The sequence below is a fragment of the Cervus canadensis genome, chromosome 27 (genome assembly GCF_019320065.1).
Source record: "Cervus canadensis isolate Bull #8, Minnesota chromosome 27, ASM1932006v1, whole genome shotgun sequence".
Classification (NCBI taxonomy): Eukaryota; Metazoa; Chordata; class Mammalia; order Artiodactyla; family Cervidae; genus Cervus; species Cervus canadensis.
In genome coordinates, this window is record NC_057412.1 from 39,750,887 (window position 1) to 39,766,715 (window position 15,829).

Consider the following 15,829-nt stretch of genomic DNA (forward strand, 5'->3'; position numbering starts at 1 on the left):
GCATATCTGTGACCCAGAGTCTGTCCGTCCTTTGCACCAGAGTGAGTCTTACACTGAGAAGGGACCAACATGTGAATCTGGGCTCTCTCTAACTCACCTTTCAAAAAGAGGTGACAGAGGTCACAGGTCTTTGGGGCAGTAATTGTAGTTATCCTGACAACCCATCTTGATATTGATCCTGGATCCCTAATTTTCCTAAAGACTCTGTAAACCATTTTTATATGTCAATAAATTCCTTTCTTTCTAGAACCAACCACAGGGGATTGAGTTCATTGCAACCTAACATTTGTCATCTCCCAGTTAAGGCAATCTGCTCTATTATTCTCTATCTCAAAACTCATTTTGTTTCCTTCATTTCATTAGCAATCTTGTAGTCAAGTCTGTGTGTTGTCTATCTTCTCTACTAGATTATAAACTCCCTGAGGGCAGAGTCTCTGTAGTTTTTAACTCAGAACCACATATGAAGTTCCTTTGTTGGTTCACTCAACAAACTTTACGGAACCCTTCCTATTGACACAAACACTAAAGAATATAACATTAATAAGGTATGAAAGCGCTTACATCATAGTTGGAAAGACAGACATAGAAACTGATCATTAAAATCTAATATGGCCAATATACTGGTTAAAATTGTCAAGGATTTTTATAGGTTTACCAAAGAGGAGCATTTCATACAATCTATGGGAGGAGGGTGGAAGTCAGATTAAGAAAAGACAAAGAAGCAGCAAAGAGTAGGAGGAGGAGTTTCAGGAAGAATTCTTGAAAGATGTTATGCCAAAGCTTCAAAGTGTGAGGAAGAGTCTGTAAGGTGAAAGGATAGGAGATGGAGGATGGTGGTGAAAAAAAGGATTCTAGGCAAAAGCTGAAGGTCCCACAGTGAACAGCTACATGGTAGTGAAAGGGGGACCTTTCACAAGAGGGAGGCAGGAAAGAGGGTACAAGGTGTGGAAGAGACTGGAAAGGAAGGCACAGCTACATCAGGGATGGACTTAAGCTCCAACGGAAATTTCTAAAATTATGCCTAAATTTAGAAAAGGATCACAAAAGAATGTGAAAAAAGATAAAAGGAGATTAGTTTGAGTGATTTTATTTATGTCAACATTCCTTGTTCCACTATTTTTTCAATTAAGTTTATAAAAATTCTTTTCCAACTGTCTTCAACATATACTTGTCATGTCTCTGTTGTGTATTTATCAGCACTGCTATATCATTTATATGATATTAATTACAATATGCACATTTGACTTTTGTATGTATATTGTTTCTACATATAGGCTACATTTCAGAAGTAAACACTGTGTTCATCTCTTCAGATCCCCACGATTTTAAACACCTCTGTGAGTATGTATCAGCATTTAATAAATGCTTATGGAAAGAATGGGTTTTCCTGGTAGCTCAGTGGTAAAGAATCCTCCTGTCAATGCCGGAGACATGGGTTCAATCCCTGGATCACGAAGATCCCCCCTGGAGAAGGAAATGGCAACTCACTCCAGTATTCTTGCCTGGGAAATCCACTGGACAGAGGAGTCCAGTGGGCTACAGTCCATGGGGTCACAAAGAGTTGAATACAATGGAGAAATTGAGCATAAGCATGACAAGTATGGAAGGAATATGCAAATCATACTTAGGAAACTTAAATGTAAAAAGAACCCTTCCCTTTTCTATGTGTAATATTCACACAAGAAGTTCAAAATATTTCACTGCAATCTGGTCTACTTTGTAGCCTTTATCTACAAAACATATTTTTAAGTATAAACTATCCAGGTGGTAGTGATGTCCATCAGTACAAACACATCTAGCTTTTACAAACGATGAAACTCAAAGACTGAGATTATCAAATCGATTCATAATCCTACCAGGATTCACATACATTTCCCCTCCAGCACCCAGACAAACCACTTTTCTACATAACCTTCTCGTCCCTTAACTCTCAATGAAAACATCCTTTAGGCCTAAACTACAGGGTCCTTGCTTCATATTCCAGGAGGAAGGAGGTTTCCAAAAGATTCTTAGCAGTGGCATGCAAAAGCGGAGTGCAGTGGGAACAGTAAAATAAAAAATATCATTGGCTGATTAAGAAAAGAAATAACTTCTTACCATCCCCTATTCATTCTTCACCCTATATAGTATCTGGATCAAAAATGCTCAAATACAGACTGGCGAACAGGTTTTTATAAACATATCACCAACAATGCTAAGTGTAGACTGAATCTTCCGAGACTGCATCTTTATAACTCTTCTCTATCTTTGTTTCTCAGGGCCATGTGGGCCTGTTCTGCTTTCAATGGGTTAATTACCAAGGAAGCATTTTTCCTCTGTGGTCTAGACATAGAAATATCCAGATATTGTTTCCCTTGAAAGGCAGCCATCCTGCTGAATTTACTTGATCACCAATTCCCATGTTTTTTTAAGGCCAAATGGGGCTAAACACAATTTTTGAAGATTTTTCCCTCTCCTTTTTTTTTTTCACCGATTAACAACTTGTTTGTTTTCGATTGAGGATGCTTCCAGGCAAACAGAGGGAAAGAGAAGAAAATTCTTTAATTTTTAAGGTGGGGAAACTCGAGAATGATGGCTTTGCTGTAGCCAAAAAGAAACAATCTTTGGAACTAATATATAAGCATGAAAGAAAAAGTTACTCAGTATTACATAATTTTAGTTGCATGAGTACATAAAACGGATTTTGAGAATAATATAATTTTCTTAACTGAACCCAAAGGTAGGTGTCTATTATAATCACAGGTAGGCAGAGAATAAGAGAAAAACAGAAAACTCAATCTTTGAAAAAAACCTTAATGCTAACATTATTATCACTATGACCTTGAATAAGTCACTTATTTGAGCTTTTGTTTCTACAGATATAAACTAAAAGATTTGGGTGGTTTTTTATTTATGATCTTCCCATCTCTCTAAGATTTTTTGACCTCTTGTGATTCTCAGCTTATAAAATTCTACCTGGAAATAGCACTGACTCCTCGCTTATGTCCCCTGCCCCTGATCCCCTGCCTCACCTCTATTTGGAGACATGATCTGCTTTCTTCTGTGGGAGTTATATAATAAATGTGAAGTGAAGACAGCTGAGCCTGCTCTGAAACCATGATAAATAGCCCCAATGTCCTGATTGCGCCTTCCCTGTTGGAAGCCAAAGAACTCCATACAGACAAAGGAAGGATTAACTGGGGCTCAGCTGCGTGCGCCCTGGCATAGGGCTGGGCACATGCTGGCCATGTGAAGTTACCCTGAGACATCTCCTGTTTGGGAGGATCTGGACAGCCCCTCTGCCATTATAGTCTCAAATTCCCAAGGCCCAGAGACCCCCGGTGCAGCCACAACAAGTCAGGGTGCCAGAAATAGTGGTGAGTAGCAGGAATCTAACCCTGACACTACCAGAACTGGGTCCAACTCTTCACAACTCGGGCAACTCACTTGGCCCCAGCACTGTTTTCTCCCTCCTCTGCTAAAATAGCCAAGGCTGTGATTGCTGATGCCCAGTAGTAATATTTCCATTCTAGGCCAGGAGCTGTGAAAAATATGTTTAAAAAATGCAAAAGAGTCAATATGATTAATGTTCTTAAAAACTGAGTATTTTTTTTTTAGTGTGAAAACATCATTAAAGTGACTGGAGGCACTGATAACTTTTGGGTGTTCTCTGACTAAAGGGACATACCGCCCCTATCCCCAGCTGACATGAAGCCAAACTCTGTTCAGATACCAGAGAGCCGTGTGGGAATAACACAGGCTGAATTGACGAATGACAAGAACCTCACCCCTCACAGGCCAAACCCTGCACTGGAGAGGTGTATTGAACCCTCCTCAGAGTCCCCAGACCGGGCCGTTCGTTTCTTTCTGAAACACGTGTTCCAACAGTATTAGACACAGTCTGGAAACAGCTACACATTGCTGAATGATGAGTTCTGAGGTGAAGACTTGTCAGTAGTATGGTAATGTGGATAAAAGACAAATATTTTATTTAGTGGTAGAATTGTCTGGAACTTAAAAAGACACGACAAAATCTGTGACTGCATCTGAAGTTAACAATCAAGGCTTTGTGTCTAAATCACTGTCACAGAAGACAAACAACCCTCTTTGTTTTTGTTTTTTTTTTCTTGCTGCATGTTAGATGCCACATTAAAGCATACTAAACTAGCAGTTTCAGCCTCAGGGACAGATTTTTAATGCAAGACTCCTCACACCAGATTGCATTCTTCAAACATCTGGGGGGTATATTTTCGAGTTCTATCTCCCCAACCTAAAAAAAAAAAGTTTCAGTATCTAAGCATATTTTAATTCTATCTCATTGAAGAAATCCATTGAGTGAACACCACTTATGTGGTTGGAGGGACTGACTGATCCCTTTTGGGCCTCTGTGACTAAAGGGATGTGCCACCTGTGTCTCCAGCTGACATGAGACCAAACTGCTCAGATACCAGCAAGCCACGTGGGGATAACAAAGGCCGAGTTGACAAAGACAGGAACGCCACCTCTCACAGGCCACATTCTGCACTAGAGAGGTGTACCAAGCCTTCCATGGAGTTACACAGATTGGGCCTCTCATTTCCTTCTGAAACAGGTGTTCTGACGGTATTAGACACACTCTGGAAGCAACTACATATTTCTGAAGGGAAAGACTTCGTGGGTGAAGACTTGCCGGTAGCATGGTACTATGCTGTATTCTGTTTTGTGATGACACCACAATGTATTGGTCCATTCTACTCTTGCAGAAGAATGCAAACTCAAAGAGTTTTCAGCTCTTTACTACTATGAGCTACTGCTTAGGGTTATTGAGATCATTTAGTTCATGGCTTCTGAAGAAGCTGTGTACACATTTCTGTTGGTTATGTATGTAGGTGGGATATAACATACTGTCAAGCTGTTTTCCAGCGTGTGTGTATGAATTTGGACCTCCAGCAGCAGCGCCTCACGGCAACAATACCTGCTGCTTCACATCCTCCCAGCACTCAGTATCCTCCATCTTTCTGCCTTAAACATTCTAATAGATGGTGTGGTATTGCTGCATGGTGGCCTCTAGCTTGCACTAAAGGAAATCAGTCCTGAATATTCATTGGAAGGATTGATGCTAAAGATGAAACTCCAATACTTTGGCCACCTGATGCAAAGAACTGACTCATAGGAAAAGACCTTGATCCTGGGAAAGATTGAGGGCAGGAGGAGAAGGGGACGACAGAGGATGAGCTGGTCAGATGGCATCACCGACTCAATGGAGATGAGTTTGAGTAGACTCTGGGAGTTGGTGATGGACAAGGAAGCCTGGATTGCTGCAATCCATGGGGTCACAAAGAGTCAGACACGACTGAGCAACCGAACTGAACTGAACTGATAAATAATGAGGTTGACGTTTTTTCTAAGCTTATTAGCTCTTTGACTATCTTCTAAGATTCTGTTCAAGCTCTGTTTATTTTTCTATTAGTTTAATCTGCCCTTTTTCTTATTGATTTGTCAGAGTGCTTTTTTGTTCTGGATAGGAGTACTTTGAGTCTCTTAAAGAGGGTCTTAATTTTGATACAAATTGAATTACTACTTTTGTTTTAGAATTAGTTCTTTTTGTGTCCTATTTAAAAGTCTTTGCCTGCTTTGAGATCATCAAGATCATCACCTGACTTTTCTTCTAAGTGTTATTATTTTCCTCTTATGTTTAGATATATAATCTATCTTAATTTGATTATTTTTATATGGATATACAATTGACCCACAGCATCATTTATTGAAAAGACTGTTCATTCCTTGCTGCACTTTTTTCATATTTTTAAAATCATAAGTTACTATACATGTGAGTCTAATTCTTGACTGCCTGTTCTATTTCACTCATCAGTTTGTCTATCCTATCACCAAAGCCACACTATCTTACTATAGTTTCATAACAAATTTTGATATCTGGCAAGTTCTTCAGCTAAGTGCGTCTCGAAAAATGCTTTGGATATCCTTGGCTCTTACATTTCCAAATTTTATTTAACAAAAACACATTGATATTTTTGACTAAGATTACACTAAATTGGTAGACTCGTTTGGGCAGAATTAATATCTTAGCGATATTGAGTCTTCCGTCTGTGAACAGGGATTTGTTTAGATTCTCTTCATCTGCTCAGGTTCTGTGTAATTTCTCTCAATAATGTTTTGTAGTTTGATGGTAGAAGTGTGCACATTTTTCATTACATTAGTTGCTAGGTATATGGGTTTTTTTAAATTTTATTATAAATGACAATGTTTTAATTTTCCATATTCTTCTGGTATTTAAAATATTTATAAAATTATGCATGCTATCTTATATTTAGGGGCATTGCTAAATCTACTTGTAAATCCTTGTTATTCTGTAATGTGCTGCTGTGATGAATCTAATGTTAAACCACACTGGCACATCTGAAATAAACTCTCCTTGGTAGCAAGTCAGTATCCATTTTATTTACTAGATTGACTTTGTTAATGTTTTCTTTTTTTTTCCTGTTTTTTCATTTATTTTTAACTGAGGGTAATTATAACATTTTGCTGGTTTCTGCCGTACATCAACATGGAGCAGCCAGAGGTATACTTGTGTCCCCTCCCTCCTGAACCTCCCTCCCCATCTCCCACCCTATTCCACCACTCCAGGTAGTTACAGAGCCCAGTTTGAGTTTCCTGATCATACAGCAGATTCCCAATGGCTATCTATTTTACATATGTTAGCGTATATTTTCCCATGCTATGCTCTCCATTTGTCCCACCCTCTCCTTCCTACCCCGCCCCCCCCCGCTACTGCATATCCGTAAGTCTGTTGTTCCCTACGTCTGCATCTCCACTGGTACCCTGCAAATAAACTCATCAGCGCCATCTTTTTAGATTCCATATATATGTGTTAATATATGATATCTGTTTTTCCGACTTACTTCACTCAGTATAACAGGCTCCAGGTTCATCCACCTCATTAGCGCTGACTCAAATGCATTCCTTTTTATGGCTGAGGAATATTCCATTGGGGTCCCCTGGTGGCTCAGATGGTATGGAATCTGCCTGTAATGAAGGAGACCTGGCTTTGATCTCTGGGTTGGGAAGATCCACTGGAGAAGGAAATGGCTACCTACTCCAGTATTCTTGCCTGGAGAATCCCATAGACAAAGGAGCCTGGTGGGCGACACTCTACCAGGTCACAAAGAGTCAGACACGACTGAGCAACTAACAAGGAACAATATCCCATTGTGTATATGTACCGCAGCTTCTTTACCCATTCATCTGTCAACGGACACCTAGGTTGTTTCCATGTCCTAGCTATTGTAAGTAGTGTTACAATGAACATTGGGGTACACTGTCTGTTTCAATTTTGGTTTTCTCAGGGTATGTGCCCAATAGTGGGATTGTTGGGTCATATGGGAATTTTATTTCTAGTTTTTAAAGGAATCGTCATACTGTCTTCCATAGAGACTGTATCAACTTACACTCCCACCAACTGTGCAAAAGGGTTCCTTTTTCTCCACACCCTCTCCAGCATTTATTGTTTGTACATTTTTGATGGTGGCCATTATGATGGTGTGAGGTAATATCTTACTGGAGTTTTGATTTGCATTTCTCTAATGACTCTATACAGTCAGCAAAAACAAGACCAGGAGCTGACTGTGGCTCAGATCATGAACTCCTTATTGCCAAATTCAGACCGAAACTGAAGAAAGTAAGGAAAACCACTAGACCATTCAGGTATGACCTAAATCAAATCCCCTATGACCATACAGTGGAAGTGACAAATAGATTTAAGGGACTAGATCTGATGGACAGAGAGCCTGATGAACCATGGACGGAGGTTTGCGACATTGTACAGGAGACAGGGATCAACACCATCCCCATGGAAAAGAAATGCAAAAAGGCAAAATGGTTGTCTGAGGAGGCCTTACAAATAGCTGTGAAAAGAAGAGAAGTGAAAAGCAAAGGAGAAAAGGAAAGATATTCCCATTTGAATGCAGGGTTCCAAAGAACAGCCAGGAGAGATAAGAAAGCCTTCCTCAGTGATCAATGCAAAGAAATAGAGGAAAACAACAGAATGGGAAAGACTAGAGATCTCTTCAAGAAAATTAGAGATATCAAGGGAACATTTCAGGCAAAGATGGGTTCGATAAAGGACGGAAATAGTATGGACCTAACAGAGCAGAAGATATTAAGAAGAGGTGGCAAAAATACACCAGTTGTATAGAAGAACTATACAAAAAAGATCTTCACGAGCCAGATAATCACAATGGTGTGATCACTCACCTAGAGCCAGACATCCTGGAATGTGAAGTCAAGTGGGCCTTAGAAAGCATCACTACAAACAAAGCTAGTGGATGTGATGGAATTCTAGTTGAGCTATTTCAAATCCTGAAAGATGATGCTGTGAAAGTGCTGCACTCCATATGCCAGCAAATTTGGAAAACTCAGCAGTGGCCACGGGACTGGAAAAGGTCCGTTTTCATTCCAATCTCTAAGAAAGGCAATCCCAAAGAATGCTCAAACTACTGCACAATTGCACTCATCTCACACGCTAGTAAAGTAATGCTCAAAATTCTCCAAGCCAGGCTTCAGCAATACGTGAACCATGAACTTCCAGATGTTCAAGCTGGTTTTAGAAAAGGCAGAGGAACCAGACATCAAATTGCCAATATCTGCTGGATCATTGAAAAAGCAAGAAGGTTCCAGAAAAACATCTATTTCTGCTTTATTGACTATGCCAAAGCCTTCGACTGTGTGGATCACAATAAACTGTGGAAAATTCTGAAAGAGATGGAAATACCAGGCCACCTGACCTGCCTCTTGAGAAACCTGTATGCAGGTCAGGAAGCAACAGTTAGAACTGGACATGGAACAACAGATTGGTTCCAAATAGGAAAAGGAGTACGTCAAGGCTGTATATTGTCACCCTGCTTATTTAACTTATATGCAGAATACATCATGAGAAATGCTGGGCTGGAAGAAGCACAAGCTGGAATCAAGATTGCTGGGAGAAATATCAATAACCTCAGATATGCAGATGACACCACCTTTATGGCAGAGAGTGAAGAGGAACTAAAAAGCCTCTTGATGAAAGTGAAAGAGGAGAGGGAAAAAGTTGGCTTAAAGCTTAACATTCAGAAAACGAAGATCATGGCATCTGGTCCCATCACTTCATGGGAAATAGATGGGGAGTCAGTGGAAACAGTGTCAGACTTTATTTTTTAGGGCTCCACCATCACTGTGGATGGTGACTGCAGCCATGAAATTAAAAGATGCTTACTCTTTGGAAGGAAAGTGATGACCAACCTAGATAGCATATTAAAAGCAGAGACATTACTTTGTCAACAAAGGTCCATCTGGTCAAGGCTATGGTTTTTCCTAGTGGTCATGTATGGATGTGAGAGTTGGACTGTGAAGAAAGCTGAGCACTGAAAAATTGATGTTTTTGAACTGTGGTGTTGGAGAAGACTCTTGAGAGTCCCTTGGACTGCAAGGAGATCCAACCAGTCCATCCTAAAGGAGATCAGTCCTGGGTGTTCATTGGAAGGACTGATGCTGAAGCTGAAACTCCAATACCTTGGCCACCTCATGCGAAGAGTTGACTCACTGGAAAAGACCCTGATGCTGGGAGGGATTGGGGGCAGGAGGAGAAGAGGTTGACAGAGGATGAGATGGCTGGATGGCATCACCAACTCGATGGACATGAGTTTGAGTAAACTCCGGGAGTTGGTGATGGACAGGGAGGCCTGGCATGGGGTCGCAAAGAGTTGGACATGACTGAGCAACTGAACTGAACTGAACGAGTGATGTTGAGCACCTTTTCATATGTCTGTTAGCCATCTGTATGCCTTCATTGGAGAAGTCTCTTTAGGTCTTTTGCCCACTTTTTCACTGGGTTGTTTGTTTTTCTGTTCTTGAGTTATATAAGCTGCTTGTATATTTTGGAAATTAATCCTTTGTCAGTTGTCTCATTTGCCATTATTTTCCCCCATTTTGAAGATTGCCTTTTACCTTGTTTATAGTTTCCTTTGCTGTGAAAAAGCTTTTAAGTTTAATTAGGTTCTACTTGTTTATTTTTACTTTTATTTCCATTACTCTAGAAAGTGTGTCAGAGGATTTTTGCTATGATTTATGTCATAGAGTGTAGACTTTGTTAATATTTTCTTAATTTTGCATCAATGTTAATGAAAAAATTGGTTTATTATTTCTATTATTATGTCTTTCTCAATTAAAGATCTCTTAAATGTGCCTCTTGAAAAGCATTACAAACTGTCCCCTATTTGTGTGTTCTCTGGAAGAATCTGTATAATATTATTGTTATGTCTTTCTCAAATGTTTGGAAGAATTCACCAGTGAAACTATCTTGGCCTAAGAATTAGATTATGAAAACATTCTATTCAGGAATCAAAGTTTTAAAATACATATCTGATTTTTTAAATTTTCTATTTCATCTTATGAAAAAATTAATAAGAGAATTTTGAATTATTAATCCATTTCATCCAAATTATCAAATTTATCAGAGAAAAATGTTTATAATATCATCTCATTTGATGTACTATGATCTGTACATTTTCATTTCTGAAAATTTGTGGCTTCTTTTTTCTACATCAATCATGTGATAAGTTTATCAATTTTATGAATTTTATCAAAATACCGACTCTTTGTTGATTTCTCTTTATTATTTTATTTCTGCTCTTTATTATTTCTGTCCTTTTATTCTTCTTAGTTTATATTTGCTTTTTGTTATCTTGCTTCTTCAGTTGTAAGTTTAAATAAATTTATATTTAGCTTTCTTTCCTTTCCAAAATGCCGTTGACCCTCAAACAATGAAAGGGTTAGGTGAGGTGATGATCAAAACCATTCCAAAGAAAAAGAAATGCAAGAAGGTAAAATATTTATCTGAGGAGCCCTTACAAATAGCTGAGAAAAGAAGGGAAGTGAAAGCAAAAGGAACAAGTGAAAGACACACCCATATATATGCATTAGTATACTGTATTGGTGTTTATCTTTCTGGCTTAGAAAGATGGTAATGATAACCCTATATGCAAGACAGAAAAAGATACACAGATGTATAAAACAGACTTTTGGACTCTATGGGAGAAGGCGAGGGTGGGATGATTTGAGAGAACAGCATCGAAACATGTATATTATCAAGTGTGAAACAGATCACCAGCCCAGGTTGGATGCATGAGACAAGTGCTCGGGGCTGGTGCACTGGGAAGGCCCAGAGGGATGGGTGGGGAGGGAGGTGGGAGGGGGGATCAGGATGGGGAACACATGTAAATCCATGGCTGATTCATGTCAATGTATGGCAAAAACCACTACAATATTGTAAAGTAATTAGCCTCCAACTAATAAAAATAAATGAAAAATTAAAAAGAAAAGAATAGAAAAGAAAGACACGCCCAACTGAATGCAGAGTTCCAAAGAATAGCAAGGAGAGATAAGAAAGCCTTCCTCGGGTGGAGAGGGAGGTGGGAGGGGGGATCGGGATTGGGAATACATGTAAATCCATGGCTGATTCATATCAATGTATGACAAAACCCACTGGAAAAAAAAATAATAATAAAAAAAAAAAGAAAGCCTTCCTCAGTGATCAGTGCAAAGACATAGAGGAAAACAATGAATGGGAAAGACTAGAGGTCTCGTCAAGAAAATTAGAGATACCAAGGGAACATTTCCTGCAAAGTTGGGCAATAAAGGCCAGAAATGGAAAGGACCTAACAGAAGCAGAAAAAATAAAAAAGAAGTGGTAAGAATACACAGAAGAGCCATACAAAAAATATCTTAAAACCCAGATTACCACAGTGGTGCAGTCACTCACTTAGAGCCAGATATCCTAGAGTGTGAAGTCAAGAGGGCCATAGGAAGCATTACTATGAACAAAGCTAGTGGAGGTGATGGAATTCCATTTGAGCTATTTCAAATCCTAAAAGATGATGCTGTGAAAGTGCTGCACTCAATATATCAGCAAATTTGGAAAACTCAGCAATGGCCACAGGACTGGAAAAGGTCAGTTTTCATTCCAATCCCAAAGACAAGCAATGCCAAAGAATGCTCAAACTACTGTACAATTGCACTTATTTCACATGCTAGCAAGGTAATCCTCAAAATCGTTCAAGCTAGGTTTCAAAACAGTATATGAATTGAGAACTTCCAGATGTTCAAACTGGACTTAGAAAAGGCAGAGGAACCAGAGATCAAATTGCCAACATCCACTGGATCATCAAAAAAGCAAGAGAGTTCCAGAAAAATATCTATTTCTGCTTTATTGACTATGCCAAAGCCTTTGACTGTGTGGATCACAATAAACTGTGGAAAATTCTGAAAGAGATGGAAATACCAGACCACCTGACTTGTATGCAGGTCAGGAAGCAACAGTTAGAACTGGACATGGAACAACAGACTGGGTCCAAATAGGAAAAGGAGTACATCAAGGCTGTATATTGTCACCCTGCTTATTTAACTTGTATGCAGTGTACATCATGAGAAATGCTGGGCTGGATGAAGCACAAGCTGGAATCAAGATTACCAGAAGAAATATCAATAGCCTCAGATATGCAGATGACACCACCCTTATGGCAGAAAGTGAAGAAGAACTAAAGAACCTCTTGATGAAAGTGAAAGAGGAGAGGGAAAAAGTTGGCTTAAAGCTTAACATTCAGAAAACTAAGATCATGGCATCCGGTCCCATCACTTCATGGGAAATAGATGGGGAAACAGTGAAAACAGTGGTTGGCTTTATTTTGGGGGGCTCCAAAATCACTGCAGAGTGTGATTGCAGCCATGAAATTAAAAGACGCTTACTCCTTGGAAGGAAAGTTATGACCAACCAAGACAGCATATTAAATAGCAGAGACATTACTTTGCCAACAAAGGTCCATCTAGTCAAGGCTATGGTTTTTCCTGGCATCATGTATGGATGTGAGAGTTGGACTAGAAAGAAAGCTGAGAGATCAAGAATTGATGCTTTTGAACTGTGGTGTTGGAGAAGACTCTTGAGAGTCCCTTGGACTGCAAGGAGATCCAACCAGTCCATCCTAAAGGAGTTCAGTCCTGGGTGTTCATTGGAAGGACTGATGCTGAAGCTGAAACTCCAATACTTTGGCCACCTCATGTGAAGAGTTGACCCATTGGAAAAGACCCTGATGCTGGGAGGGATTGGGGGCAGGAGGAGAAGAGGTTGACAGAGGATGAGATGGCTGGATGGCATCACTGACTCAACGGACTTGAGTTTGAGTAAACTCCAGGAGTTGGTGATGGACAGGGAGGCCTGGCGTGCTGCAATTCATGGGGTCACAAAGAGTCGGACACGACTGAGCGACTGAACTGAACTGAACTATTTATCTCCCTAAGCTACTCTTGAAGTGAAGTGAAGTCGTTCAGTCGTGTCCGACTCTTTGCGACCCCATGGACTGTAGCTCACCAGGCTCCTCTGTCCACGGGATTCTCCAGGCAAGAATACTGGAGTGGGTTGCCATTTCCTTCTCCAGGGGATCTTTCTGACCCAGGGATTGAGCCCAGGTCTCCCTCATTGCAGGCAGATGCTTTAACCTCTGAGCCACCAGGGAGACTGCAATCTACACTTAGGAACACCCATTGAGTTCTTAACTTTAAAGTTTTCTATTTTAGATTATTTATGTTACTTTTTTATACAGAGTATTATTTGTTGAAGAAAATCTTCATACTTTCATCTATTCTTCCCATCTTCTCTAATTTATTTAATACATCAATCATAGTTATTTCAAAGACCTTCATGATAACTCTGATAGCCAGATTATCTACTAATCTCCCACTAGATTCCAGCTTTTTCTTCTTGATCATCAGTCATATTTTCATGTCTTTTTTCATGTGTAGCAATATTCTATTGCATGTCAGACACTGAGTATAAAAGAAATGAAGAGAATCTGAATAACACTATCTTTAATCAGAAAGGGTCTCCCCTTTTCTCTGTTATGCAGCTCAGGTAAGAGGCTGATCATTTTATCTAATCAGTAATTTACATGAGTCAGAGCTGGATTACAGAATAAGAATCAATTTACTTCTGTTCGAACCCACTTCCTTGGGCATGGCCATCTGAAGCGTTCTGATAGAGAGCCAAACTGTTCTTTTTATCTTTGATCATGAAATACTTTAGGATTTCCAGCTTTGCCATTCATAAGTTTCCAGCCCAGCTCTTCCGCATCCACTCTAGACAGCTTAATAATCTAGCAAATGTCTTGATTGAGAAACTTAGTGAAGTGATTAAGGCAGGCCCACTCTCCCTGGAGTGGCTTAGATTTCACTTTGCCTTTTTGAAGATTTTGGATTTCCTTCATTATCTCCAGTGCTGCTACAGATCTCCAGAACTAGCCTGTGTCACATGGGGTAAATTAGCCAAGCATTTGAAGAAGCCCCTGAAGTTTCCAATTTGCCTCTCTAGCCTCCTACAACTGCCAAAACAACAACAACAATTTGCTGGTTTATTTTTCACTTAGAAGTGGGTTCATGCTTAAATTAACCCAATCTGCAGCCATGTCACAAATCAGTTAAATTCCCCAAAAGGAAAAATCCCCAGGATCCAGCAAATGTCCCTAAGGGTGGGGTGGGTGGGGGATTCAGCTCAGTTTTTAATCTTCTTTCCCCATGGCAAGGTGGCAGAGCTGGGAGGGTGGGGGTGGGTAGTGAGGGTTGGGTAATGAGTGAACTGATTAACCAAGTATTTTTCCACTTCTACTTGGTAAACCAGGTTCTAAGACCTTAGAATTCCAAATGCTGAGTATTAACCATTCTTCATTTCAGGTGTGGCCAGAAGAAACCAAGGTTTAACAGGAACAGGTTAAGTTACAGTGAACAAAGAGCTTATAGAGATAAGAATAAATTATGTTAATCTTTTCTTCTTCATCCTTCAGCATTATTATCTGGTTCCTGCCTACACTCAACTAAAACTTCACTCTCAACTGTTTTCTTTCTAATGACCATTTTTCAAGCCTTGCTTTTATTTACCCTTCTATAGAAAGAACCTCATGTAGTGTCCCAGAGACATCAGAATTCAAGGACAATCACTAGCTATTTCATTTAGAAGATACTACCTATTTTATATGACTTCCCTTGTGGCTCAGACAGTAAAGCGTCCACCTACAATGCAGGAGACCCAGGTTTGATCCCTCTTGGGAAGATCCTCTGGTGAAGGAAATGGCAACCCACTCCAGTACTCTTGCCTGGAAAATCCCAAGGATGGAGGAGCGTGGTAGGCTACAGTCCATGGGGTCACAAAGAGTCAGACACGACTGAGCGACTTCACTTGGTCACTTCACCTATTTTATTGGTATTATCCATCTTAAGTGAAACATGGAGTACATATTAAGATTATGGTTTCATCCTCAAACAAAATGCTCATTACTATAGCTTATGTTAAATTGAAATATATCATAAACATACTCTAGCATATAAAGCCTACATCAAAAAGAAAAAAGAGAGAGAGAACATGTATTAACTGAGGCGTTCAGATTTTTTTTTTTTTTAAGCATATAACTACAATGACTGAAATGTTTCCAGGTTGCTAATGCATTCTGGATCATGGTTATTAGTTTATGCTTGCTTTTTTCCAAAGGTATTTATCATCATAACATGAGACAAATTGAACTCACTTAATAAAACTTTAGACCATAGAGCTTTTGGCTCTTTTGACTATCAAAAATTATCTTGTTAAGATTGTTAGCAATACTGAGATGGCATAAGAACGGAAAAGAAATTGCATGCCAACTCCGTTCATTTTGAAAGCTTTCAGCACTGGGTTACACAATGGAAAAATCTCAAGGACATTCCCTCTGTCCATGTGTTTGTCATGATTACATGGAAGTCAAGCACAACTCCAACAAATGAATTGGACTCAAATGCTTTG